Consider the following 25182-nt stretch of genomic DNA (forward strand, 5'->3'; position numbering starts at 1 on the left):
ATATTAAGATGAGTCTATGTGCTATCTTTCACTCACTTCTGTGGCTGAGCTTTTCATGTTTTGACCCTGAGATAAACAAATCTGGCAGAAGATGCACTTTTTTTAGAACTCTGTAAACCCTACCCAGGACCAGGAAGTCATTCTAACAGCTAATCTAATAAGCCGGTGCCATCCTGTTCCTGGCAGGACTGTTTGGCGGTGTGCAGCCTGGTGAGTGAGAATAGTAGCAGGGAGGTGACAGGAAGAGTGTCTCCTCACCTCTCCAAGTCTTACTGGCTCCCCTACAGCCACAGCTCACACCTCCTGCCAAGTCATTCATTAACCCCAGCGGAGGGACAGCAGGAAGGGAGAGGATGATAGGGAGTGGAAGATGAGGAGAGTGGCTTCTCTGTGGGAGGGAATGCATAAACAGATAGAGGGGATTAAGAGAGACAGAGAGGCTGAAGTAGCTGCTGAAGATACATGAGCAAGTTGGTCCAAACACAGTAATTCAAATGCTATTCTTACTCATACATCTCATTTCCACTGTAATCAATCATCGTTTTAGTGCTCTGCCTTGGGCCAAATAAAATTTGAGTCACATTGCCGACAGACTGGTGCACAATGTCAAGCCAGAAGAGCACTGACAGCACTGCAGTGAATAGAATTCAAATGACGGGTGAAAAAGTTTCTCTGTGGTGGAGCCGCATTTAGGTTGGTGAGTGCGAGAGGAAACTGCATCCTATAATTCGAGCACATACAGATAAGATAAGAGCTGAAGTAGAGTGAGAGCACATTTCTGAGAGAGAGGAGGGAAAAAAAGACACCAGACAAAGAGATAGAAGCTGAAAATGATGTCTGAAATTTGTTTTTGAATGATAAATTTGCATAAATGATATAAAGTTGAGTCTCGTTTTGCTTATACAAAATAATCAGTCAGAATCACAAGGAAACTTGGAACAATTTTTGTTCAATTGAAAGACCAGGTCACAGTTTGAGTCAAATCCTGTGCTAAGTTTGTGTAATTTTTAGTACAATATATGAGCCATGAAATCCCAATCTAAATCCCTTTATTCTGAAATGATTTATCGCAACTAGTCTCTAAATGAGGAGGCACAAAACCCTCTGTAAGCCCTTCCACAGATAGATATACATGTTCAGTTAAGCTGAGATGCAAACATTTGTTGGATCTGTGTTATCTAGAGCTATACTGCAACAGAGCTCAACTCTCCCCACCAACGCTTAACACCCCCACTGAACTCGAGCAGCTGAAAATAGACGACTGTGGTCAACACTCAACATCATCTGCCATCAATATTTGACCTGAAAGATGAGGCTAACTCTTGGTGTAAACAGCAGAACAGCTCCCATGTGACTATCCTATAACTGGAATGAATTCATTAATAACTGCGCTCAAAGAAATCTTATCAAAACTCAATATCACATAAGTTTGCAGAAACATCAATGAAGACATTGAGTGTGGATTGAAAAAGTATTTAAATGTTTTTGACAAATGTATTAAGCTATACAGACATCATATTTTGTAGTTTGAATATCATTTGTGAGGGTTTTTGTCCGGAGGCTTTAAAGCATGAGAGGAAAACAAATCTACTGCATGAGCTTTGTGTTTTGAAGTAGAGAGAAAGAGAGGGAAGGGGGAGTTGTGGGGGAGGAGGAGAATACGGGGGAAAAAAGGCTTGAAGGGAAAAGAAAAGGCCATGTCTGTGAGACCGGAGCAGTATGGTATTTTAGTTGTCAGCCGGAGAAGTGAAAAGCCACACGAACACACTCACCAACAGAAGGATATTTCCTCCTCCTGCATCCTCTCACCTTTACGGTGTGTCTGTTGAGCTCGCTGCAGCACTTGCACACACATAGACACACACACACACACTGAAACACACACACATAGGGAAAGTGGGGAGAGGAAACGCTCTCTGATCCCCCAGCGAGAGTGAATGGAAGGCCACTGCTTGCGTTTGGCCACCGGCTCTCTGCTGCTCTCTGAGCTGTAGCAGGAGCCAGCTGTAGATGGCACTGTAGCACTACAGAAAAACATGGCACTCTTACACACACACTCACACACACACACACACACACACACACGCACACACACACACACACACACACACACACACACACACACACACACACACACACACACACACACACACACACACACACACACACACACACACACATCTTGTGCATGGCCATGGTGCGCACATGATCATGCATACATAAATCAGCACCTACAATATTCTGGTCGTCAAGAGTGAGGAGAGTGTACAAACACATGAGGCATGCTTTTCTCTTCGCGTGAACATGTGTGTGTGTGAAAACTGTTTAATATAACATCTCCACATAGAAAAACAGTTTAAATACAAAAGGCACAAAACAAAACTGTACACTTTGAGCTTTTTGACACTTTGTCCCTGGGCTGATTTGCTCAGTTTAAAGACAGCAAAAGTTGGCACCTCCTTAGACAAACACCATCTATCCACCCACATGAGAAACACATGCTAGTTTTACATTTTTTCCTCATCTTTGTGGCAACTCCTGTAAAATGTATCGTATGACACCTTATCTGCCTGCTTTTTTACTGTCGACTGTCACCAGCTGTTGGATGCAGACACACAGTCAGCGTCTCGCTTCTGTCACGAGCAGGCAGACTGCGCTCTCACAATGACAGAATATTTAAATAAAAGCAGAAACATGAGGGGAGATGGACGGATTCAAAGCATGAGTGGAGGAAATTGTGAAATAACGATAGCAAGAGAGAGCGCTGCTGAAACTGAGACTGAGCCTGAGCCTGGCTGAACTTCAGGGCCTGTCCCTCTCCAGCCTGCAGAGCTGTGTTCAGAGGTGCTGAGTGTTCTGTTGCGTTGACTAGAGGAGAGGGGAAGGTTGCTGAAATAGATGACTCGCTCAGGGCTGTACACACACTCAGAACAGATGCAAACACAGCACTTCCTTAATAGTATTCCTCGCACAGTAATAGTGGGAATACATCTGCAGGGTGAGCTTGCGTGTGTGCGTGTGTGTGTGTGTGTGTGTGTGTGTGTGTGTGTGTGTGTGTGTGTGTGTGTGTGTGTGTGTGTGTGTGTGTGTGTGTGTGTGTGTATATGTGTGTGTGAGACTGCATATGTGGATTTTGATCTCTTTGAACTTCTAACTTCTAAGCTCAGAATGAAGTTTGAGTTCTCTGATGTTCAGGTTAAAGGAGTGGAGAAATTTGGGCAGAATGAACGCACTGTGTGTGTGGTTGTGTGTGTGTGTGTGTGTGTGTGAGAGTACACACACGCCTGTGTGCTTTCATGTTGAATTAGAGTCTGGCAATGAGGTGGGATAACTAAAACACTACTGCTCCGCATGTATGATGTAGTTAAAAAAATACAGCAAAGCCTCCTAACCATCCCTCCTGACTTCATACTTAAATGCTATGTTTAGAACATAGTCTGCAACATTATTTGTTTATAACAACTTTATTTATGCCATTTGTTTCTCCAAATGGTGTTTGGGTGGCTAACATAACTGTGTTTTCTTCTGAGGAAAAAGATGAGAGAAGAACTTTCAACTGATCACCTTGAGGTGCAGTCTTGCAGTGAAGCAGTCTTTAAACTTTAATTGGTGTAAAAATTGAACGCATGAGCGAGAGCAGCTATTTCACATGCTTCTGTTAATGTCAGATGTAGAAAATAAAGATTGTATTTTTTTTTTTTTAAACATAAAGCTGTCAGCATCCCCAATCAACAGTTTTTTTTTCCAGCCATGCTCTAATTTCTTTTTCCATGGTTCATTCTGGTCCACATCACTGATGTTGGATACCACCAATTTCCTCACTGATCTGATACTGAGTAAAATTCAGGGTGGTATCGGTGATATGATACCAATCCAATACAAACTTTTTGTGAATACATGCAATATGTCTCGTAAATATAAAAATTAACCCATTTCAAAATCACATCACTAAATTGAAATTGCCAATAAAAAATCTAATCAATAAATAAATGCCACAATCATTGCACAATTTTGTCAATACCTACATTTTATAATATATATTACATAGATTAAATATTACTTTTAATTCATCTTTTAAATTATATATTTTTCTGAACTCACTATAATTGTTTATTGCAAATGTTTTGTTTAATTTAACAACACCTGATGTTTGAAACTTACCTCAAAATGATTAATTCTTTAAGGAACCTTACCTGAATAAATTTAGGCTTTTCGCCTTTAGGATTATCTCCTTGACACACAAATTATTACTCCAAATAAACTCACGCAGCTATTTATTGAAGATTATATTTGTTTTGTTACTTATTTCATAACCATATCTATTTATTCAAACAACAGCAAGAGTGCTCTGCACATATCACAAACAGTGTCTTGGCTGTTTTGCACTCTGCCATTCTGTCCTACATAAACTGCAGACTATAGTCTGATACTGAGTGAGAGTGATTGACTGGGTGAACAGCGGCAGGTGCGCTAGCACATTACGTACTTACCCAGGCGGGAGAAAAATGAGTCCCCACTGGATGGCGTATCATTCAGATAAGTTCTCAACAGTTTGGTTACCTTTCAATGTGTCCCTGTCAATGATATGCATTACCTCAAACGACTGAAGTTTAAAAAGAATCAATACTTTGGTTTGAGAATCGATTATAGAGCCCAGAGAGCCGGCATTGGAAGTATCTATATTTCAGTATCCATCTGCACATCACCAGGCCACACCTCTCTGACTCTCAACATAGTATAGGGCAGTAATCCACCTGGTTCTCGCTAGTTGTTGCCCATCAGAAAACAAGAAGAAGTCCCTAAAGTTAAAGATGCAGTAGCCAGGATCTGTTTTATTTGGACTGCCTTACCTCCTCTGGCCCAGAGTCTCACGCAAACTGTTGTGCAGACGTGACTTTTGACCAGGTGTGTGTTTGTTTTGGAACAAATTTTCTTCAAGACAGTTTTTAACCGGATACAACGTGAGGGGCTGAGGTTTTTATGAGTATGGTTAGGTAGCCCTGTTGTTTGGAAGGTGACAAGAAGGAGATGTTGTAAGGTTGTACCAAATGTCAGTAGCTGGCTATATGTAGCGCCACTAGCAGCCTGGTGCTACGAATCTGTAGGCTAATGTGACAAAATGCAAACTGTCAGTTTATATGTAGTTTAGAAGCCGTCCATATTTAGCGCAGCTGGCAGCCTGATGCTGTAAGACATGTCCGTAATGTGTAACATTAGTGAATCCTGGTCACATCCTGTCAGTCATCTACCAAGCAGAGTTAACGTAACTTCACTCTTCATTTTATTGATGGACTCTCAAGTTTGAACAGACCGCTGCAGAATAACTGCTGACTGTGGGTTGTAATGGACATTATCAGAAACTACTTAGCCCTTTTAGCCTTTGGCTCTAGCAGTATCACTCTCCTGTTAGTTATCTTTTGCTCTTCTGTCCTTTTCCTATCTGACAGTTAGGCTTCTGTGTCCCCCATCACTACAAAATTAACCCAATAAATCTTTTTCACGCAGAGAAAAACACAGATCCTTCTTCTCACTTCTAAACTTTGTCAGTCAGCGTGGTGTTGTCATGGAGACTCAGATCAATCCCAACGGGGAAGCTACAAAGTAGCATTTCGAAATAACCTACATTGGCACTGATGGTTTCATTCTAAAGTGTGCATTACGATCAGGCATACATCTAGAAGAGACTTTTTCAAGATCATTTAAAAACTCCTCATAGCCCCTTTGAGCAGCAACTTATTCTAGCTGCTGCTGTGATGGAAAATAACAACCCTGCTGAGTTTTTGAACGGTTCATTTAGCCTCTTAAACCTCCCAGAGCTCAGGTGAGTGGTAAAAAACACAAACTTAGTGTAAGCTGTGTACAGTTGTGTCAAACCTATGTAGCAACTGCCTAAAAGCAAAGAAAAGTAGCCAATCAGACAGATGCAAGCAGGCAACTGCAAAGCCTGGGAGGACTCTGCACAATTGTGGATGATAACAAGTAGAAGGAGACAAATGAAACTGTCTGAAGGTCAGCCAGCAATGTGTGGATGTTTTGATCGGCCATTTGGTTCAACTTTGCAGGAAGACATCGTTTTAGGTGAATAGGACCTGTGTTATACCAGGAATCTCAGAAAATCTGTGAGTTTTTCAAATTATTCCAGAAAAGCTGTGCAGGATTTTGGCTCAGGTTGGACATCAAACTCCTTTCTTTGCTTTAATAGTTCGACATACAGAAGAACAACACTGCAAAAATATGTGGCCAGCACTTCTATGGAGTTCTATGGAGCAGCAGCAAACTCCTGTCATATGAGCTCATACATTACACTGCACACAGTTAACAGAGGTCTAATGACATGTATCACATATCAGTCTGTGACAGTGGCTTCAAGTATGTGTTGATAAAAAACAACAAACAGGTTGGACACTTCAGGCTTAGTTCAGCAAACACAACAGAATTGGTGAAGGTAAGAGTAGAGAATAAGAAACAGTCAGAGCCTCTCGCCCAAGAAGTTTCACCGAGGTGACATGAAGTAATACAACCTTGCAACTCAGTAAAATGCAGAACTCTAGAAAACCTTTTAAGTGGCAGGTTAGTTGTAGTACTAGGTTGCATCAGTTTACTTGCATGAGCGCATCACATCTAATCAAGTCCTAAAAACTGGGTAAGAAAAAGAAGAAGATAAAGAAGAATTTAAGAGAGAAAATCTTGCACTTTTCAGTAAGATAAACCAAACACATGAGTGTAAGAAACATCAGGTTTCAGGGAACCCCCATTTTAAATTAAACATATCTTTTTTTTTTGTCTCAGTGCCCCTGTTTTTATTTGTGACAATTGTGCAAAAAGTGAAAAAAAAGAGACACTGATCTGTTTCAATGGTTTTACGGTGAAAATGTGAAAATGTGAAAATGTCAGTTTCATACAAAGCTAGGGTCGTGACTGATCTGACAGATAGTCATGTTAATATAAAACCTGAAAATTTAGCCTTAGAATAGGACTATACCTGGAACTTCATCATCTTTAGTTAGACATGAGTTGGAGTCAGTGTTTTTAATTAGGTGATGGACTCTTCAGGCGCAAGCGAGTGATATTTCTGAGACAAAGTCCATTTTTCATCAAGTCTATTCATTGAGTCATATATAAAATGTCAGTCACCTCATAGGGTCAAGAATGTGGAATTGTTCTTGACTGTTTATCAAGAAGTATTATTTGTTTTGGATCAAAGAGGTGGACAGTCTAAACTACATTACTGTCCCTTTATTTCTGTCTGGAATACGCACACGCACACACACACACACACACACACGCACACGCACACGCACACGCACACAAACACACACAATTCTTCACAACAGCTCAGTAGATCACACATAGACAATACGTGTTTGAGGATGTGTGAGAAATGTAAATATGCATTCTCCCCAAAACGGCCTTGAAGTGCTTTGTACATTTCAGACTTTTAATGTGTTAAGGTCAGCATATGCTTGAGATAATCATATACTTCAGCACAAGGCCAAATTGGGATCCTTCCCTCACAATGACCCATTAGTTAAAGTCTGTGACTTGGAAAAGGATGCATGATTCATGAGCGAGCTGGAGAGCCATTCCTATTTTCAAGTCCACACTGGACCAGTCATTACCATAAATTTCCCTGGTTTGCATATCAGTTCAGACTGTTGTGGGCCTTAGCCAAAAGGCCAGGGGTGGAAGTGGTCCACTTGTGGTGAAAGACTCTTAATATGAAAAGGCTCTTCTATCTTTTTATTTTTTATTTTTTTTCATTTTTCCATCACATCTTTTTCTCCTATTCCAGACCTTGGTCCCTCTTTGCCCTTCCACCTGCACATTCTGCACCTGCCCCTCCTACCCACCCCCTGCTGTTATACCTCCATTAAACACACTCCCCTATTTAACCTCCTTCCACCCTTCAAGCTGTCCATCCTCATCCCTTCACCTTTTCTCTTAGTCCCTACTACTTCCCTCTCTGTTTGAGATGTTTTCCTTCCTCCATTTGTCTGTCCACCATCCCTCCATCTATATCTCATTCCCTCCATCCAATTTTTCTTTCTTATCCATATTCATGTAATTTCTATATGGCAGCCGGGGGCTGCTGTTAGGGACTGTTACTTTGTGTTAAAGGTCTTGAAAGCCCGTCTGATTTACAGTAATAACTTGGGATGTATCCAGAAATACCATTATCGAAGCATGCGCACACATCCAGACACAAATACACACCCACACACCCACACACACACAGCTATTTTCTACCCCGTATAGCTACCTTCTGTCCTCTATCTTGCCTGCAATTTCTGTAGCACTTCAGAGCTGCTGTAACAATCAGGTACATACAATCCAACCGAATATGACTTTTAATGGAATTCCAAAGCAGTATGTGTGACCAAGTGTGTTGTTTTGTATGTTTTTATTTATGTATCCTTTACCTTTACACTTACCAAATCAAGCTGAGTGGTAATGTGAATATCAATTAATTGAATTTGCTCAGTATCAAAGCAAGGCATCATGGAACAGGAAACTAAGCTGGCCTGGTGCATGATGTGTCATTGCACAGATTGTAGGGTATAATCTAAATGATTGTTTCTTTTAACCACACAGTTAGGCATTTTCATCAGGGTGGGTGCTTTGAGCTATCATGAGCAGTAGCACTCAGTCTCGGTATAAAATGCCAGTAACACTGTTTAGACACAGTGTGGTAACATCTGAATAAAAGTATTTGTACACATAAGCTGCAGTTTGCACGAGGGAGACAAAGTGACTTAAATACAGAAAAAAGGTATCTATATTTGCACTCTATAAATAAACACTGACAAAAATCCTAAAAGTTAAATTTATCAAAAACATTTTTTATATTTTATATTGTTTACTAAATTCCGGAGTGTTTAGCCCACAAAAGAGATGGCCTGCAATCTAAGAAAAAGGTCTCTGATATCTGTAGCTTGGGATATTACAGTACTTTGCTCTTGGAAAAGAAAAAAAAAAAAAAAAACGAAAAGGAAAGGAAGGGAAAAAGGATGATGCCCAGGGAACATCTAATTTTCAAGATTGTTCCACCCCTGTTATATTGTGACTACATTACATCTGTATCAGTCTATTGTCAGATAGATTCAGGAGAGGATTAATGTTCTCTCCTTTTTGATGTTGTAAGATAAGGAAAAAGTTGTAAAGAAAGTTTGTGTGCTAGCAGTTTGGTAAGTCCTGATTGAGTCTGAGCAACTCTTTTTCCTCCACCACTTCACTGTCACCAATGTTTCAGCATTTTCAGGGCTCCGCTCTGCCGTGGACCCTTGAGAATCATCACAAGCACCTGGAATAATATAGCTACTTGCTGTCTGTGCTGGCAGTCGCCATCATCAAGCTACTGAGGCGTCTTCCTGTGGCTGCTTTGATGGGTGGCTTATTTTACAGCTCAAAGTAATGTGCCCTTTCCGTCCATTTGATTGAAAATATCACCAATCACAGTGTTTAAATTTCAGGTGCAGCTGTGAGCTTCCACCTGTGAGCTAACGTACAGGTGGAAGCTCATCAGACTGATGTCAGCAGGAAACCACAACACAGGCTTGCAGAGAATTTGCAGATATGTTACAGAAAATAGTTTAAAAACCCCAACAGTGCTTGCAAAATGGACAAATGAACATATTTGTCAAACAAGAGACACCATCAAAAAAAACCAACTAAAAAACAAAGGTCTAGTCCTGTGATCTTTCAACACACAGCTCTTCTGCTGATGTTTAAGTGGATGGAGACAATAACTACCATTGGCCTATCACTATTATTACATGTAAGTGCTTGAATTACTGCATTATTACTAGCTGAACACAAGTCTGATGAGTGAGGCTGCTGTAAGCTCTGGCGGCTGCTGATTGTGTTCTCACTCTGAACAAACTTCTCTAAGGGTTGACTGGATGTAAGCTGCAACCACCTCTTCCAGGTGATCTTAGCTTGCTTCTTTTGTTCTACATCAGCAAGCCACATATTTCTTCACATATGCCCAAACTATCCAAGACATTGAGGGATTCCAGTACATTTCATAGTATTCATTTTATTACCAAACAACGATACTAGTAAGCATGGCTTTGCAGCAGTTAACAGGACTCCTGAACAGTTTCTAAACATAAAAATCAAATTCAAAACATCCCATTAAAATTAGCTATTAAAATTTTGCAACTGAATTGAACAATTATGAACAATTTTTGCAGAGTTTTTTGATATCAGATAATTCTTTCAAAAAGTTATTTTTGGAATTTCTTGGTTTGCCAAACAGCCTTTTGGCAAACAACCACAAACAAGTGAACTCAATTACAATTAGTTTGAGAATAACTCAAGATGTTTTTGTTTGTTTTGTTTTCAGTGAATATTGAAGGACCTGATCAAGCTTGAAGGGATTTTTTCTTCAGCGAGAGCCTTCAACTTTGCCAACAGAGAAAAACAAAGATACAAAGTGTTAATGCTTAAGTACTTTTGGGACTCTGAAAATGACAGTTTCTGGAAATCCCCAAAAGGCTGATCCCATCTGTAATGATTAACATCCATCGACTAAGACCAAATGTGAGCAGTTTGCAGGCCACAGCCAGTGGCAGAAGGTTAGCGTGTTTATTCCTTTTGGGGCAACTTCCGGTCAAGCTTACAGAGGGGAAATTACCTCAATTTTCAGGGCAATTTTTCCCAGAAGGTACTGGCTGCCTTTTGATGATTCCTCTTCCTGTAATAAAAGCAAATGACATCACTTTTCTTATTTGAGGATATACATCTGCCCTCTGTGCCCTTACTTAAAGGCTTGTTTAGTCATTTGTGTCTCTTGATGGACTTTAAAGCGTGGATGTGTGTATATTGTAGCATTAAGATAGAAAACATTCTGGTGGTTGATAGCAGCACATTAGTCCTCTGATTCAGATTCTCAGCTGCCAACATTTTTAAACACAAGGTTAATGTTTATGAACTTTAAATGGAGTTTTGCTCTTGATGCTGCTCTACAACATTACAACAGTCACAAGAGTATCACAAAAAGCAGTCAGTACAGATTATGATTTCAGACAAAAACATCTACTATCTTTTTTTTTTTTTTTTTCACTCTATGGACATTTGAATCAGATGCAAATTCCTGCCCCCACAGCTCATGACTGATTTATCACAGGACTGCGCTCATGTAAAAAAATTACATTTTCTACAACACACACAACTCTTGAAAGAAATGTTAGATTCAAGGCCAGTCACAGCTTTTGTTTTGAGCCCTTAACAAGGACTTAATAATTTCTTACAGAGCACAGTAAGTAAATGTAATGAATGATTAATTTTTTTTTCACATGCGATGTTTCCTTACTAACACTGCTTTTTGCCATAATTTCCATTATTTTTTCCTGCTGTTGTGGCAGACAGTAAATTACCACTGCCAAGATGAGTTTGAACAGTAAATGTTTTATTCTACTCTCCACCACACTCAACCCCCCTGAGCAGCCACCACACTATGTGAATTTTTAATGACTGTTGCTTAATTAAAATTTTGTTGAATACACATAAATGCTGTGCACTGACCTTTCTGTGAATCTCTGCAATTCACCTTGAGATTGAGCTTTAATGGTGAAATTAATTGGAGAGGTCAAAAGGGACAAGCAGCTCGGGATTAACCCAGACCCTTTGCTCTGAACACGTCTCAGCAGTAAACTCGCACACACACACCCTCACACACACACACACATCAACAGAAATGTGAGGTAAACAAAGGTTATTCTTATCACCGAATGAAAGCAAAGCCAACTTAAAAGGCCAAAAGAGATGAGGAAGGAGTTCTGGACTGCTCCCAACAGTTGAGACTCAATTAAAAGTTTCTTCATTTTGCTAATGACACACTGTATCAGTGATGGAGGGAGTGATTGAAAACCCTTACTTCAGATGTTTATCAGACGACTGAACGGCTCATTATCTGTTGTTGTGGCCATCATGAGATGCCTTAGAAGTGGCCAACTGTAAACTGTATGGGCGTATGTATCAGCCAGTCTGCAGAGACACCATCAGCTGTCTTTTTCATGAAAACAGAAATAAAATTCAGAGTCAGTTTTGATTAACTGTCACAAGAACTTTGGTGAGGTGTTTTAACACTTGATTGAAATAGAAAACTGCAGTTTCACTCCAAGTGGGCTGGCAACCACTGACCTGCTGTCTGCCACTTCTAAATTTAACCCTCTGGCCAAGCGGGACATTTTACACTTACCTGGACTTCGTTCCTACCAGCTGCCAGTGTCTTTTCCTTCTTGCTTCATATTAGAGTTTCTGGATTCATCACAACACCTAAAACACACAAACCCACAGAGCGATACATGCATCCTTTCACAAGCACTACAAGTTGCTCACGTGTCTGTTTTCTGCTTGAGAGTACCGTCAGATTAACGATGGCAGCTGAAGGCCTGCAAAGGGAAGAAGATCTGCTGATGAGACAGCTGTGAACAAATCAGGCACCGGGCCTGCTGTTGCTTTCTTTTTAAACAGGTTGACATCTTAATTCTGATGCACATCATCACTAACTATCTCATCAGGCGCCTGCAGGATTTGCATATCTCTTAGAGTGATGCTTAATACTTTGGATTTGGACTTTTTTTTTTTTTTTTAATCTTTTGTTCATCCAGAATTTTCCATTCATAGCTCATTTTTTTTCTTGCCTTTACTTTCCTTTCCTTGGTCCACCTCTTCCATTCCTTCCCGTGCCTGTTGTGTAAGTGAGGAGTCAGCATGTTTTTACTGCTCTCCAGTCAAGTCCCATAAGGACTCCTGACTTCTTTAATCTACTCAAAAAAGCTGCCATATATAGTTAATATGGTTTGATGGGAAACTGGAAAACAAGCAAAGTGATGTGGAGAAGCAGACGTTGTTTGCCTGGCACAGTGAGATTGTTCTTTCAATACATATAATGTGAAAATCCATATTGTTCTGGTTTACCACACAAACCATACAGATTAAGAGCACAGTACGGATAATTCTGTGATGTTAGCCACGCAGTGCACATATCAACAAGTGAATAAGCATTTCTAAAACACTAAAGTGGGAAAATTCTGAATTTGTTTAGCTGTAAATCATGTAAAGCTACTACAGGGTCACCAGAGGGACAGTTTAAAGCCTAAAAAGAACAATACCATATTTTTAAAGGACAGAGGAGTTATTTAGGGCACATAACTTTTTTTACATGCATCCATATGCTATCATGTAGCCAGCTAACGGGAGTGCGTTTGTGTGTCACTTTGTGTGTGTGTGTGTGTGTTTTGGGGGAATAGTGGTGAGGAAGCTGTCTGACTATTGTCATCTGAAAGACAATCCCCTAAATTATAATGAGCTCCTCATATTTTTTGCTTCGCTTGTCTCCCTTGCTTCCGTGCAATGAAAGTAGAAGGTAGACAATGGGAGCTATCAAGGAAACACAACAGGAAATCATTATTGTAGAGTCACAAAACACCTGTTGTCTGAGTTGATGTTTACACAGCAAGAGGAAAAGGCAAGACTTTAATCTGCAATCGCTACGAGGAAGATTCGACCCAATATCATTTTAACTTGAGAAGTATAAAAGACCAGTTGGTAATGAATGAACAGAGACAGCAGAAATACTTTTGGGTGACTTTATTTCTCAATCAAACAGACTTAGAGTATGAAAAAGTTAGAATACTGAGTAGTCTATTTGTGGCAATCACAAGTTTATAGGTAGTGTATGTTCTAAAATACTTGTGCATATAGAAGCATATACACTGCCTGGCCAAAAAAAAAAAATTGCCACCTGGATTTAACTAAGCTAACAGGTACGAGCCTCCCATTGGATAATTACTGCATAAGCGATTATCTTTCAGCTGGCAACAAGTTATTGAACCCCAACTGGTGCAATGAGTTGCTTCTCATTTCTTAAACAACCATGTCGAAAGAAACATCCCATGGTCGTGGAATAGATGTTAGCCTGTTTGAGAAGGGTCAAATTATTGGCAAGCATAAAGCAGAGAAAACATCTAAGGAGATTAAAGAAACTACTAAAACTGGGTTAAGAACAGACCAACTCATTATCAAAAACTGGAAGGATGGTGGGGACCTATCGACCTCGAGGAAATAATGTGGTGGAAAAAAATGCTATATGATAGTGATCGGCAATTTTGGTGAAATCAAAATCGAAGAACAACAACAGCAGAACTTGGGGCTATGTTTGAAGTAAAAGCAAGCGCATTTCCATACACACAATGTGAAGGGAACTCAAGGGACTGGATTCAAATATTGGATTCTGGAGCAATGGAAGAAGGTCATGTGGTCTGAAGAGTCCAGATTGACCCTGTTCCAGAGTGATGGGCCATAAGGGTAAGAAGAGAAGCAGATGAAGTGATCACCCATCATGCCTAGTGCCTACTGTCCAAGCCTGTGGGGGCAGTGCTCTGATCTGTGGTTGCTGCAGTTGGTCAGGTCTAGCTTCATCAACAGTCTATGCTCAAAGAATGAGGTCAGCTGACTACATGAATATACTGAATGACCAGGTTATAGGTTTCTTCTTCCCTGATGGCACGGCCATATTCCAAGGTGACAATGCCAGGATTCATCAAGCTCAGATTGTGAAAGAGTGGTTCAGGGAGCATGAGACATAATTTTCACACATGGATTGGCCCCCACAGAGTCCAGACCCTGACCCCATTGAAGATCTTTGGGATGTGCTGGAGAAGGCTTTGTGCAGCAGTCAGATTTTGCCATCAAAAAAATGAATGCATCACTGGATGGAAATAAATCTTGTGACATTGCAGACACTTATCCAAACAATGCCACAGAAAATGCATGTTGTAATCAAAGCTAAAGGCAGGCCAGGTAGTTGAATACCAAGCTGACATGCTGAAAACAAGCTGGAGGACAAGAAATACTTAAAGTGGTTCTTTAACTTTTACCCTATTACACTCCAAAGATGCCAGAAAGAGAGACTCCACACAACAGACATATTGAGTGGAGTAAACTTGAGTACGGACATATGTAAAGGAGTCTGGTGTTGCTGTTTGAAATCCACTGCCGTCTCTATTAGCAGAGACATATGGCGACAGCTGTGCTGTATAATAATCCCTCCAATGGTTGAATGTAAATGTGAATCTGAACTCAGAGTTCTTCATAGAAAACACCATCAAACTCTGTCAAGGGTAGGCGGTGGTACCGAAACCAGGCAGGAGGGACAGCAAGAAAAAACCTGTGGAAGTGTCACTTTGTTTTTATCCCGTGACGGATTCACCAAATAAAATATACCACCCTCCTTTTCATGAGTGACAACAGAAATACTCGGTGTAGCAGAGTCTTTTAGACTGAGCATGACATATTTTTTTAGCATAGTTTATAGTGAATCAGGATAATCCCTGCATTCCTGCTTCCCATGTTTGGTTTACCAATGGCTTCTAGGTAAGTGCCATGCACGGCAGACTTGTGTAGCAGAGTATTCAGCTTTTTCATCATTTGAATCCCATCACAACTTTGATCTTATTTGATACATGATGTTTGCTTGTAAACATCCCTATGTTGAATGAACCTAATGCAGTCTGTGATTGAAGATTTTGAGTCATTTTTGTTGGATTAAAATATTAGGTGCTGAAGACCTACTCACACAATGGATATTTTCCACATTTTGAATGTAAACCGCGCTTCATAACCTTTCCTGGCTCAAGCAAACAAACCCAAACTACAGAGGGTACATCTCTTTAACACAGGAGGTGTTTCAGCACAGTAACCACTATCGAACAAAGCAACAAACGAATACTGTTCCTGACATGAAACACGAGCTATCACCATCTAATTCCTTGTCCCTTTTAACTCTACACTTCCCGCTTTTTTGAGACCAAGACAAAGATTTTTTCGTGATTTGTGAGAAAAGAAACAGACTTTGATCACAACAGGTCAACAAACTTACAAAAAGGGATGAAACTAATTTAATATTAATAATGTTTTAATATACATCAAAAGAGTTTGATCTAGCATCCAAGTCTGGGAAACATTGTGAAGCTTCAAAGGCAGTAAAATGGAATAATCTCAATTTGATTAAAGTGCAGACAACTGAAGATTACACCTCTATGAGCAGTTATATTGCCACCTGTGTTTTATCATTGCGATCAAAGAACAGACTTTTTTGAAGATTTCCTCACATTTCAGAAATATCAACATTTTAAAACTTTTGTTGTTGCTGTTATAAACTTAATCCTAACCCAATTTCCAAATTTCCAAAGTTATGTGCTGGTCTTTGAATGATTCAATTTAAAGGTCATGAAAAACATAGTCCGATCTTCTTCTTCTTCTTCTTCTTCTTCTTCTTCCTCTTCTTCTTCTTCTTCTTCTTCTTCTTCTTCTTCTTCTTCTTCTTTTTTTTTAATTTATTTTTTATGCTTTTCTGAATTTGATTTCTTTTACTAATTTCAGGGGATTAACACAACAGTCTAATTTAGTTACACTTCCAGATGGGCCAACAAGAAAATAAAGGCTCTCTTTAGTATCAGCATTTTTCATTATGTGAGAAGATGATGATGATGAAGGAAGCAACAACGCTTAAAAAAAAAAAAAATCAAACATCAAGTGAACCTTTTAATGCTAAGAAAATGTAGCGGCAAACTTGTCAGTGCCCCTCTCACACCATGACATGAGAACAGTATCGACAACATTATTGGTCAATATTTGTGATGTCAGATGTCTGGGTAAAGGGTGACTTAAAGTTTTTTTCTGCAACAGCACAACAAAGAATGTTGGCATGAATCTGAACATGTCAAGGGAACAAAAAAGTAAATAATCTTTAGCTGAAGAAGCACAGTGTTTTTCAGTTATCAAAAGTGTTGTCATTGTTTTCTGTATCTTACATACTTATATTTAGAATGAGGGAGCTCTGGCTCTTGATAGCTTTTTCTAGAGCCTCACCATGCACCAGGAAACTTCATGGTTTATGGATTGCTTAAGGATATAAAGGATCCTTTATAAATGGGAAAAAAAAAAAAAAGTTTTAAAACTAAGGGTTATGAATATGGAACAGATGTCTTTCCTCTGTCAAGTGCAGGATTTTATATATTATAATGAATACATGAAAATGATAAATGGAATATGCACTGACAATGTCTAGACAGCTTCATAACCTGATATATCTGTAAACACAAGTAAAGGCACATATTTCAGGGTATGATCGACAAATAGATTTAGATTTCTCCAAATACTGAGTGTGTAAACAAGTTGTTACTCTGCTGGAATTGAATCAACAAGTTATTCTTTGAACACAGGCTGAAGCATGTAAAGCAAACACAAACACCATGCACTCTTTTGATTTATTTCTCTTATTTTTTGGCCGTCTTTGGCCACAACAAAGTTTTAGTCTGTTCTTTTCTCTTGCCAAGCAAGGAGTTGTTGCTGCTCTGGGACCATTTTTCCTGGCTTGAAGCCAGTTCCTTGGCAGTCGAATCCCAATTAACTGGTGCCTGATTAGATACTAGCTAAAAACTAGCCCTGGGGCTGGCTTGATGGACAGTAACTAAGGGATAAGTGGCCGGTAGTCATGGGATATGTAACCCCAACAGGGTGAGACAAGACCTTGAGGAGAAGCTATTGTGGGGCTATCTTAAGATACAAACATTTTATTGATTTAAAACTATTTTTATCCATACTATTTCCAGTGCTTCAACAGCGATGGATTCTTATCTGCATGTTAATGCTGAGTTATCATTAAACTGTCCCCATTCAGCTCTCCAAACACTAAACCTGGCTAATGTCACAACTTCTGGCACCGCTGTTTTCATTACCCCGGTCATGGTTTCTTTGTAGAGCAACCTGAAGTGACACCTGCTCCACTGCTGGGATTGCTGCACAGTATCCAGTATAAAAAGACTGATGCTGTTTGGACTCATGTTAGTAAAAGTTAATTACTACCATCAAGGGGTTGTCTTAGTGTTTTGACCAATCATGATCAAGCATCTTACACAGCCGGAAGATCAGTCAAAAACCAGGTAATGAGATCTTTTTTTGTTGAAGCTCATGACATCTTAGACCTCCCATAGGAGACCCACAGGTATTCACACTACATTTCTGAACACAACTGTCCTCATGCAGCTGCAGATGGACAGGAATGACCCTCTGATCTGTCTGATTCCTTCACACAATGCCAGTAGGGGGGCTGGAGTTATCCTGGCTTCCAATCAGAGCCTCAGCATGTTGCAAAGAGAAATGCCTCAGGTCAACCTGCATCCACAAGGGAGAGAGATATTTATATACACAGAGGGAGACAGAGAGAGAGACAGAGGGAGAGGATGGAGAGGTATTACTGTGTATCAGCAGTTAAACAACCTCCAGAGTAAAAGGAACAAATACTTTTGTTGTCAGCACACTTAAAGTTCAAACTCTGACAGTTTGAGAGAGAGTCCTACACAGGAGAAGGCTTGTGTGCTTGTGCAGGGTCTACATGTTATGAACCTTAAAGCTGTTCCCCTCTCCAGTCTCTCTTTGTCACTGTGCTTTCAGAAAATAAGAGCAGCAAACAACAGTTTACAAAATACTCAGAATGGAGTTTTAAACTGGTTCAAGTGGAACACTTTTCCTGTTCGTTGGTTTCTTTCAAGGACCAAGTGAGTTTTCAAAAGAGTGGACTCTTTAAGTGACCTTCCTCTGAAAATAAATTAAGAATATAAAATCTGAAGGGGAAGCTCATATTGTTTGAATTGTCAGTGAATCACTTTCAGTTGAGATGGAGTACAGACAGAGTAAAACACTGCCTTCGGGGACAGAGCGAAGCTTTATTCATTACTTTGTATGAAAGACCTTTTAATTTTTTTTCCCCATCAGGCTTTGCTCCACTTGATAAAACCTGCTAACTAGAAGCTTGTCTGATAGTGACTCAGTTCAAGGAAGTTCAAGAAAGCAATTCCAGCTGTTTCCAATTCAGCTCTTTGTCCCACCTGAAAGGAGCAGCTTGGTATCTTTGAAGTGAGTTGCATGAATTAAATGTCACTGGTGGGTGAATGAGCCAAAACGGGCGCTGGTCAGCTCTGTTCTTTACGTGTGAAATTACTGGGAAAACTCACACAGACAAGCTGGGCAACGGCTTCTTTTTTAGTGTTGCAGGTGTGATAAGGGCGGACTCACAAACCAGGAAAAATTACCTGGCAACAGAAATTTCTCTGGATCTTTGTGAATCGGATTATATGAACATCACATATACTGTTGCAGTCTGCATCACTCAGAGATGCTCACAAGTGTTTTTTTTTTTTTTTTCCTTTAAGTCCCAAGTGTTAGGTCCTGAGACTAAGTCAAGTGTCAAGTCTTTAAAAAATAAGTCTTATGAGCTATTGTCATGTGCTGCCATCCGGTCTAGTAAGAATAACGCACAGCTATATCTAAAAAAGGAATAAAAGAATTTACTGTATTATTATTACTCCTATCTATTAGCATACAGTTGTTTGTATTCTGGTCACTTTGAACAGACCATTGAAATGCAATATAAAGAAAACTCACAATGAATGCTTTCCTATAAAGGAAACTTTATTCGTCCAACATGAACATAGTTACAGCACATCTTGCCCCCAATTGTGCACGCTCAGTGGCACCATAATAACAACAAATACAGAAAATGTTACACCTCATCGAAGGGTGTTAAGTGGTCAACTATTAAGTTTAACTTGCCTGTAAGCCGAGAGTGTAACTGTGCATTTTTCTGGGGTTAACATTAGCCGGTAGGCGGTGGCAGCAGAACATAGATGATTAACATCACCCATCTTTCATGTCAACGCACCTCAATGTAAACAAGTGCCACAAAGAAGCTTTCACTCATCTACTCAAATATTCAGTTAAAAAGCTAGTAGAAAGCTAACTGAGCGTTATGTAGCAAATGCTGAGCTAACTGTCCATATATGCTAATCTGACTGACCTATCTGGATGAGTTTTCAGGTGCCTGATAAAATCTGATGTGCTGGATCCAGCAGCTTTGATTTGAGTATACTGCAGACTTTGCGCTCCTTTTGTTGGTTACACCCTGTTTGAAGTTTTCATAACCAAATGTAATGACAAATGGTTCCTTGACCCAGTGTTTTTCAGGATATTGTGGGGTGTGCCGTGGGAAATAATCTAGTTTCACTTAATTGGTCTAAAAAATGAATAACATGCCATTGTTCAGTGGGAAAAAAATCCAACCCTGATGAAGGCTCTAGTCTGGGAGGTAGTCAAAAGAAAGAAAAGATGATGAACTCAAGGCTGTGCAGCAAAAGTGTGGCGAAAGTTACCCAGCAGTGCCAAGTTCCCAAGTAAGCTTGTACGCCATTTCCAAATGAACCACTGGATGCTTCAAAACAAGCAGGCAGACTGTTTAGTTCACCTGTGTGACAACACGGCGAAAGAGCCAACTTTTGTGAGATGAACTACAAAGGTGAATAAGCAAGCCCTCAAAGCTAGCTACAGCTTTGTTGAATTTGTTGCTAAATCAAAAAGGTTGCACACAGTGACCGTTATTAATACCACCTGCCTGCAAAGGCATTATTTAGGAGGTGCTTGGCTCTGACGTGGTAAAAGAAGTCAGGATATCACCTTGTGTTCTTCTAAACAGGCCCAGGTTTAGCAGCGTGTGAGGAAAAGACACTTTGTTGTTATTAGGCTACAGAAAGTTATTTTATTATAGTTTTGCTTGGTGGTGCGCCGTGGGACTTTTTGGTGTTAAAAATGTGCTGTGGCTCAAAAAAGGTTGAAAAACACTGCCTTGACCAAAGACATCACACAACAGAAGTGCATGCACCACTTTGTAATTACAGCTTTTGTTTTCTGAGGAGACTAATGTTTAAATGTTATACAACATGAAGGTTAGGTGTACTGATAAAAAACTGAAGAAAAATAAAAGGTCATGAAAACATCCACAGTTTCTCCCTTGTTCCAAGTGCCCTCCTCATATTAACGGTGGTAATATGGTAATAGTATAATCCATATTATAAACTACACAAGCTCTTCACATTGATATGAGTTATATGACTGAGTAGATAGGGTTTGGTTTTGGTTCCATATGTCTCATAAGCCGTGTTTCCACTGAGCTGACCGGTTCGGTTCGTCTCGGTACGGCACTCATTTTGCAGCGTTTCCACTGACTTATCCCGGGACAGATCCCTGATAACCGAGACGAGCCGGCCTACTTTTTTGGGACCCTTCCATATGGGTGCCAGACTGAACCGATCCGCTCTCAGAAGGTGGAGCAACACACTGCAGACTGTTGATTGGTCAAAAGAATTGTCACTTACTCCTGCTGTGGAAACACAAACGAGATCAGGCTTAACTGTACCAAACCATCCTAAACCGTACTGAACCGACCCAGACTGCTTGGTTGGGACGCGACTATAGTTTCAAGCATTTCTCCCTTCTCTGTTTAAGAGAACCATCTGTAGTATATAGACTACCACACTTGCAGTCATCACTGCAAGTGTGGTAGTCCTCACATTTTGCAGAGTACAGACTAAATCACAGCTATTTTAAAGGAAGAAACTAAAAATATATATTCTGAATGGCTTTCTGATAACCCACTTTAAGTGTTTTAAGATCAATAATACTCTAGGGCACTGTGTGCACAAAATCTCTCCTCTGAAATTCAAAACAGCCTCAAAAGCAGAGAGCTCTTTCCCCAGTATGAAGCAGAACAACCCAGAATGAAAATCCCAAGACTTACTTTTCTCTACTTCTTGTTTCAATATTTTTTTATGATGTTATGGTTATAGTGGTTTTATTTAACACTACAGAACCTGGTGTACCTTCATGTCTACTTAAAAGAACATTTATAAAAGGGAATAATGAGGGACACCTCAGGGAGACCTGCCTTCATGACAGACCAAACACGAGAAACCATTCAAAATATGAACAGATAACAGAGGAGGACAATTTATTCCAGGGAGATGAAAAACAGGAAAGACCTCTGAAAAGTTCAAAGAAAGCTTTGTTGAAACTTTCAGGAGGTTGATCAATCTCATCTTTCTCTCTTTGCCTGTCTTCTACTTAGAAGTGCTCTTTCTATGTGAGCATGGCCAGTGTATCTGAGGTCCCAAGGTACCATCTGACTGATGGTGGCTAGAGTTTGGTCAAAAATGATCAGGGAAAAAGAGCTGCGATGATCTTTGCCCTGAGTAAAAAAGGGAAGCAGCAGGCAGTGCAACTCCTGGAAAGATAGTCCGCTTCTCTAAGTTCAAAGAAGCAGTGATTGTCATGAGAAGAGGAAAGGAAGTGGGACTATTGATCCACTCAAAAAGTTGCCTTAGGATTTTGAGACGATCCTTTTCTCAGAGACGCAGTTAAAGTGTGAATTACAGTCTCTATGCAATCTAACAGGACACAATGCACTATTTATTGAATATTTCAGCAATTTTACAGCACTCTTTCCCAAATCAAAACTTCCACATCAATGCAGCGAAACTCAAAGTGCAGTAAAACACAATTTTGGAAATAGGAGACTGCCATTTCTTTGAGTGGATCAGTTTTGAATCGGATGCAGGCTCCATTAAACCACCAGCAGGAAAAAAAAGTTGATTGCACCAAAAACTGAGGATGCCATCTGAGCTTAAATACCACACAAACATTTTACCAAGGTTTCTGACAGTGCTGTGGAAATAGTTTACCAGAGTTTTTCTTTCTTTCTTTCTTCTCTACTCCAGAGATGCTTAGGCAGTTTGCAGCTTCAAAGGTTGACTTCCATCTCAAGGGCGACCATAATTCCAAGAAGACACACTTTCACGGATGCAGAGACACGCAAACACACACTAACATCAGTCAAGCATGCAAAGACACTTGTGCACGCGCACACACACACACACACACACACACACACACACACACACACACACACACACACACACACACACACACACACACACACACACACACACACACACACACACACACACACACACACACTCAAAGTCCAGAGTACCGTAATGGAACTCTGAGAGGGTTCCCTTTGCCTGATGTATCCTGTTGTTTTTGTTTCACAGAATCTCACTTTTTCATCATCTCCCCAGCCTGACTCGTGGGGCATCAAACCAAGGACATTACAGGTGAGAAAAGATGTAGCAAAGAAAAAAAAGGAGTGAAAGAGTGTAGAAGAAGACGTAAAGAGAATAAGAGAAAAGAGAAATATCAAAACCCTGTTGGGTGTGATGGTAAGGGTGGGATAGAGTCAAGAGGAAAAAGAACAGAAAGGTGAGAAGTGGGTAAGGGGGAAGGAAGAACAGAGAGGAAGGAGGAGACTTGAAAAAAGTGTAAAGTAACATGAGTGAGGGAGAAGTTTCATGCAGCAGGTGATAGAGACAAAGGGACAGGAAGCTGCTGAGATGAAGGGTGGAAGTTTCTCTGAGGGCAGTCTTTTTGGGACAAAAGAAAGTGAGAGAATTGAGAAACAGCAGGAGAAAGAATTGAAGTAAGCTGAGGGATCGGTATTTCACAGTCTCTAAGCCCTGCTACCAGAGTCTTCTTTTGACTCATATAATGATGTTTCTACAATAAAACCACAATGAATTAATTATGACACTACAAAATCATTTTCACGATAATGTGCTTTATTCAAAGAGGGGCTGATAAATCACAATAAAAGCATCACACAATGACTACAACCACTTTCTTAAACAAAACAATTAGAATTTTCCCCCTAACCCTTTCTCTTTTATTTAAGGATTAAAAGAAAACAAAGAAACTAACAAAAAATGCACAGAGGTTATACACTAGACATTTTTCATTATATTAGGGTGAGGTTTTTTAGTCATGTCTGAGCTAAAGATGGAGACCAAAGCAGAAAAAAACAAGAAAAAGAAAACATCCAAGACCTGATGAGATGTGTCCAAAAATTAGTAGTGTTCATGTGTCATGTTGTTTGTGTTGTTTGTTATACCACTGTGTAGCACAGTAAAACATTACAAAGCATTGCACAGTATTGTACAGAATTGTAAAGGTTTGCGTTGCATCATGTAGTCCAGTGCAGGGTAGTATTTATTTATTTATTTATTGGTTTTTAAAGAGGGAACAGCACATATTAATGAACATTTTTACATATGTAAATATGCCAGATTATAGCCTTGGGCTAATTTGCTCTTGTGTAACACTGTATACTACATTAGAGAATAACTGAAGCCAAGTAGTTTAGTTTCGTTCCTCTAAGCGTGGCACACATTTTTTGGCGTTTCCACTGACTGATCCTGGGACAGATCCCCAAATAACTGGGACGGAGTGTCCCACTTTTGGGACCCTTCCATAGGGGTGCCAGATTAAACTGATCCGATCCCGGAAGGTGGGGCTACAACACTGCAGTCCATTGATTGGTTGAAAGAATTGTCACTTACAGTGCGACAGCGGCTGTATTTCTCCTGGCAGCCTTCTCTGAAATAAAAGCTTGATTCAGCTTTGTAACAAAGAGACACATGGAAATCACAAAGAAGGCAAATAGCTGGATGTCTTCCATCACTTCCTGAGTCTTCTTTTTTAGTTTTATTAGCGGGATGCATTGTGTCTCGCTGCTATAGTAGTGTCAGGCTATTGTGCAACTGACACGGCTGTCAGCATTCGGCTGACACGCCGCCTTCCACAAGGAGGCACAGTTGAGAGGGCCAAGCCAACCCATACCAAACCCTACTGATCTAAACTAGACTGCTTGGAGGAAATGAGGCTACAGTGGGCAAACATCCCCCCCCCAAGCCACAGGTGTGAATACACCCTATATCACATTTGAGTAAAGTACGTTATATTTTTTAGTTTAGATTGTAGAATATTTCTGATCCTTCACTTCAAACATTCATAGGAAAATCTTCTGTATTTACTAACTTTATTTATCAGGACAGACAGAAAGGAATTTAATGTAATCATAGGGATGTTTGAATTAATCGATAACAGGTTGTGACAACCTGCATTATCTCCACTGATTGCCTCAGGGTTACGTCCCCAGAGACTCCCACGACACATCTACTCCATCGGACTCGCCCCTTTTAGCTCCAGTATTATATGTTCACTGATGTGACAACGTTCAACCCTATTCACTTTGCACCACGTTTCAGCAATTCTTTTTATTTGGTTTTTGAGGCCTTTTTCTGAGTGACTAACTGACAAAAGTACATTGATCCTTTTTCTCTTTGTTTTTCTTTTTTTTTGACGATTTCTTTTTGCCTCTTGAGGATATATATATATATATATAAACATATATATATATATATATATATATATATATATAAATATATATAT

General features: G+C 39.9%; 1 long non-coding RNA gene across 1 annotated transcript in view; it reads left to right on the top strand.

Annotated features, from left to right (window-relative positions):
* Positions 1-25182, top strand: part of LOC141786567 (uncharacterized) — a 104044-nt gene that overhangs the window by 74778 nt on the left and 4084 nt on the right. The window contains exon 2 of the long non-coding RNA XR_012597845.1: positions 22950-23012. This is a non-coding gene — a long non-coding RNA (uncharacterized LOC141786567). The remainder of the gene's footprint in view (positions 1-22949; positions 23013-25182) is intronic.

The sequence above is a fragment of the Halichoeres trimaculatus genome, unplaced genomic scaffold (assembly GCF_033239565.1).
Source record: "Halichoeres trimaculatus isolate MK-OKI-2021-1 unplaced genomic scaffold, fHalTri1.1 fHalTri1_scaffold_2, whole genome shotgun sequence".
In the NCBI taxonomy this organism is placed as follows: domain Eukaryota; kingdom Metazoa; phylum Chordata; class Actinopteri; order Labriformes; family Labridae; genus Halichoeres; species Halichoeres trimaculatus.